Genomic DNA, 5,293 nt, shown 5'->3' with positions numbered 1-5,293 from the left:
AATATGAGAATAGGAAAAGTGGAAACAAGTCTTTGTTAATAGGGAGGGATGGAGGAGTTGAAGGGAGGGCAGGGAAATGAGGAAAAAAATAAGAACCAAGATATATATGTAAAGGTACAAATTCCTAATGATGAATGTCATCGTATTATATACCTAAAATGTACCAATAAAATCAATATATAAAAAAAAACATATGAAGATTGTAAATATTCTCTTTTGGACCTGCATCCACGTTCCCAGTCCCTGACCTCGGCAGGCTCCCACAGCTTCTCCCTAGGCCTTCTGCAAAAGACGGATTCCTTATGGATCACAGCTCCAAGAGGAAGCAGGTGAAGCCTCTGGCAGCTTCTCTTCTAGAAGCTCTCAATTATGATAGTTCAGATGACAGTGATTTTAAAGTTGGAGATGCTTCAGATTCTGAAGGGAGTGGTAATGGAAGTAAAGATCCTTCAAAGGACAGTGGAGAAGGTTCCTGTAGTGATTCTGAAGAAAATAGAGGAAGAACTGAGTGAAAATAGTAAAGTAAAAGAGGAACCACTTAAAAATTCTTAAGAGGAGGAAATAGTATCATCCGACAAACAGTTAATCAAAATGGAAAAGAAGGATGAAGAAGAAAATGGAAAGAGACCTAGAAAGAAAAGGGAGAAAGAAAAGGAAAAAGAGAAAGAGAAAGAAAAAGAGAAGGAAAGAGAGAAGGAAAAAGAAAAAGCAACAGTATCTGAGAATGTGACTGCTTTAGCAGCTGCCACCGCACCAGCCACAAGTCCTCCTGCTGCCAACACACCCCCTTCTGCCCCCACTACGATGACCGCCACAGAGGAACAAGTCAGTGAGCCAAAAAACAACAAAAAAAAGCAATCTGCATCAAAACCGACCACTTTTGGATTTTGTGTCCATGGAAGAGCTGAATGACATGGATGACTATGACAGTGAGGATGACAATGACTGGTGACCTACTGTAGTGAGGAGAAAAGGGAGATCAGCATCCCAGAAAGAGGGAAGTGATGGGGACAATGAGGATGATGAAGATGAGGGAAGTGGGAGTGATGAAGATGAGAACGATGAAGGCCATGATGAAGACCATGGCAGTCCTGCTAGCGAAGGGGGTTGCAAGAAGAAGAAGAGTAAAGTTCTTAGCAGAAACAGTGCTGCTGCTGAGGAGCTAACCAATGATAGCCTGACACCATCTCAAAGCAAGAGTAATGAGGACTCGCTGATTCTTGAGAAGGGTCAAAACTGGAGTTCTCAAAAAATGGACCGTATTCTGATTTGCTGCATTTGTTTTAGAGATAACAGTGAAGATGCTGACAAAATAATTCAGTGTGACAATTTTGGCATTACAGTTCATAAAGGTTGTTATGGAGTTGATGGAGAGAGTGACTGTATTATGAGTTCAGCTTCTGAAAACTCCACTGAACTGTGGTTTTGTGATGCTTGTAAATGTGGTGTTTCTCCTAGCTGTGAACTGTGTCCTAACCAGGATGGAATTTTCAAGGAGACAGATGCTGGAAGATGGGTTCACATTGTCTGTATCCTCTACGTACCTGGAATAGCCTTTGAAGATATTGACAAATTACGACCAGTGACACTAACAGAAATGAATTATTCCAAATATGGTGCCAAAGAATGTTGCTTTTGTGAAGACCCTGGTTTTGCTCAAACTGGAGTTTGCATTAGCTGTGATGCAGGGATGTGCAGAGTCTATTTGCATGTGACCTGTGCCCAGAAAGAAGGTTTGCTTTCAGAGGCAGTGGTAGAAGAGGATATAGCAGATTCAGGTTTTGCTTATTGTAAACAGCATCCAGATCGTTTGGACAGAAAGTGAAAGAGAAAAAACTACTTGGCTCTGCAGTCCTATTGTAAGATGTCTTTGCAAGACAGAGAGAAGCAGCTATCACCAGAAGCACAGGCAAGGATCAATGCCCGGCTTCAGTAGTATTGTTTGTGCCAAGGCAGGAGTAGCTCAATCCACCAGACCCCAGGCCTGGGTTCCAAGGGAAAAATTTCCCAGACCACTCACTAGTAGTGCTTCAGCTATTTGTAAACTGATGCAGAAAGCAGAACTAATGGGGGTCAGTACAGATATCTTTCCAGTGGACAATTCAGATACTAGCTCTAGTGTGGATGGAAGGAGAAAACATAAGCAACCAGCTCTCACTGCTGATTTTGTGAATTATTATTTTGGTCAGTATAGATACATGCACATTTTCAATGAGAACAATTTGCTAATGAATATTTAATCTACCATTAATTTTTAGAAATTCATTAGCCATGTTAGAAATATCAAAGCATGTTATTTTCCTAAGTTGTAGGTTTTTGTAAAATTCTAGGTTCATGTTTTTTTCTGCATACTTAAAAGTGTTTCAACAATATAGATTTATCCATATGATCATCTTTATGGATAGTTTCTTTATATATTTCTTATATCAGCTTTTACTTGGTACTAAAGTAAAATTTAATTTAAATAGAGAGAAATATGCGCATGATTCAAATTCAGGAAAACATGGCTGAACAAAAGAATATAAAGGATAAATTAGAGAACAAACAAGAAAAGCTTCATGTGGAATATAATAAGCTGTGTGAATCCTTGGAAGAATTGCAAAACTTGAATGGAAAACTTCGAAGTGAAGGGCAAGGAATGTAGGCCTTACTGGGCAGAATTACAAGACAGAAGTTGAACATACTGGCAATTTTGAGAGCACTCAAGGAGAGAAAACCAAGTTAAAAAGGAGGCACACAAAAGACATCTACTCTCCCTACAGTACTTTATAGTTGTGGGATTTGTAAGAAGAACCATGATCAACACCTTCTTTTATTGTGTGATACTTATAAACTCTGTTACCATCTTGGATGTCGGGATCCTCCTCTTACAAGGATGCCAAGAAAGACCAAAAACAGTTATTGGCAGTGCTCAGAATGTGATCAGGCAGGTAGCAGTGACATGGAAGCAGACATGGCCATGGAAACCTTACCAGATGGGACTAAATGATCACTCACGGAGGCAGATTAAGAAGCCAGTGAAATTTTTTCCACAGGATGTGCCACCAGAACCCAAAAAGATTCCAGTAAGAAACATGAGAACCAGAGGATGGAAATGAAGTTTCATTCCTGAGGAAGAAAAACATGAGGAAAGAGTTCCTAGAGAAAGAAGACAAAGACAGTCTGTGTTACAAAAGAAGCCCAAGGCTGAAGATTTAAGAACTGAATGTGCAACATGCAAAGGAACTGGAGACAATGAAAATCTTGTCAGGTGTGATGAATGCAGACTCTGATACCACTTTGGCTGCTTGGAGCCTCCTTTGAAAAAGTCTCCTAAACAAACAAGCTATGGATGGATATGTCAGCAGTGTGAGTCTTCATCTTCTGAGGAAGATCAAAATGAAGCTGAAAGAAAAAATGTATCTCAGGAGCTCAGCATGGAACAGAAAAATCCAAAGAAATAAAATATTTTCTGTAGTGTTTTTGAAAAGTTTTCAACTTAGGTAGTAGCAGATGAAATTTCTAATTTGTAATATGTTAAATTGTAAAATCTTACTTGCAAAATGTTCTCAATAAAGTTGTTGAAATTGGGAAAAAAATCACGTATGAGTCCACCCTCATACTCAATAGCATATAGAGTTAAAATGAAAGTCTTTTTTTTAACAACCCTTTCCTGAGAGACAGCTGTGTTGATTTTTTTTTTACTATTTTCACACACATGAAATCATACTTAATATATTGTCCTATCGCTTGACTCTTCATTTAATACTGTCTTTTGATTATGCTGGGTGCCAATATCATAAATCTACTTTTTTTTCATCTGCTTATCAGAAAGAGAATATTGTCAGGGAGAGAATATTTTCATATTCTGCATAGTTTGGCTTCCTGAGCAAATAATCTGGCATGCTAAAGAATGTTTCCAATTCTCTGCATCCATTTGCTTTTCCATTGAAGGGTATGAGGGCTGGAACCATTTTCTCCCATTCAAAGAGTAATAAACTTATCTTTCCCAAACTATGGAGACATTCCCAGTGTGGTAAACTCAGACATGCTTATCTTATCCCTCCCTGGACACATTAATTTATATCTCAAAGGATGAAAATTTAGGATTCTTCCCTTTCTATTCCCAACAAGAATTTGCATCAGTGACCAAAGCTTTTCTTCCTTTCTTCAGGACAGGAGAAAGGGAGGAGCTGACCCTCTCTTATATAAGACCTCAAATCCATACTTATGGATCTCACCTACAGTGCAGATTCTAGGAAATGTGGAGTAACCTTGATCTGATTCTCACTGTACCATACCAGAAAGGGGAAGTGGAAAAGAAGGGAACCACTGTGCTTTCTGTAAGTAATAATTTACCTGTCCTTGCCCTATAAATCTTGCAACTGTTTTCAGGATAATGTGAATAAATAAGTAAAACATCACTATTTCATAGAATGGCTGTGCCTCAGTTATTTAACACTTTTTCAGCTTAAAAGCCTTTAGGCTGTCTACATTCTCACCTTCAGAAATGATGGTCTCATCAAACATATTTTTGTAAAACTGGAAAACAAATTTCTGTAAAACTTCCTAGAAGTGAAAATGTTCAATTATATAATAGGTGCATTTAAACTTTTGTCAGACTTGGCCCTCCAAGAAGGCAATACTAATTTATACTTCCATGAATTGTATGTATGATCAGTTAAAGTTTTTGCTCATCAGCTTGATAAAAATTATATTATTTTGTTTTAATATGCATTTCACACATCTCTATGATGTTTATTCCAAGATGTTTTACAAGTTTTGTTGCCAGTGTGAATGAGATTATTTCCCCCCATTTCATTGCAGACTGATTCATTCTAGCATACAGGAAATCAATTCACTATCATATGTTGATCTTTTATTTGGCCATCTGACAAAAATCTCATTTTCAGTTTTAAAATATTTTATACATATTATATAAATCTCTGTGATAATGAATAAACCAGATCTGGAGCATCATATGAATGTGTAACTGTACACACAAGCATTCATATACACATAAATGATATACACAACAGACATGTGAACATACACATACACACACACACACAAACACACACACACACACACTGCCCAGTATGTTGCAGAGTGCAAAGTCCCCAACAGGTATTCAGGGTTTCAGCCTGGCTAGCTCAGCTCCCATGATCCCCACCATTTCTCCCTCTGAGAATAGGCTCTCTGCTACCCCAGGGCAAGAGCATCAACCCAGTTAACTCAAGCTACCCCAAGCCTCCAAATCATCATGACGACTACTACTACTACTACTACTACTCCTCTTTGCTGCTTTTCTCCT

At 38.3% G+C, this 5,293-nt stretch overlaps 1 pseudogene across 1 annotated transcript; it reads left to right on the top strand.

Annotated features, from left to right (window-relative positions):
* Positions 1-302: 302 nt before the first annotated feature.
* LOC101714482 (PHD finger protein 14-like) lies at positions 303-3,458 on the top strand (annotated as a pseudogene). Its single transcript, XR_015448738.1, has 2 exons — positions 303-2,184; positions 2,469-3,458. The product of XR_015448738.1 is annotated as a PHD finger protein 14-like (transcript).
* The last annotated feature ends 1,835 nt before the right edge of the window (positions 3,459-5,293 follow it).

Source organism: Heterocephalus glaber, unplaced genomic scaffold (assembly GCF_053883595.1).
Source record: "Heterocephalus glaber isolate CG9 unplaced genomic scaffold, H.glaber_assembly_v1.0 deba00000546, whole genome shotgun sequence".
Lineage (NCBI taxonomy): Eukaryota > Metazoa > Chordata > Mammalia > Rodentia > Bathyergidae > Heterocephalus > Heterocephalus glaber.
Note: the sequence above shows the minus strand (reverse complement) of the source record. Positions and strands in the feature narration are given on the sequence as shown.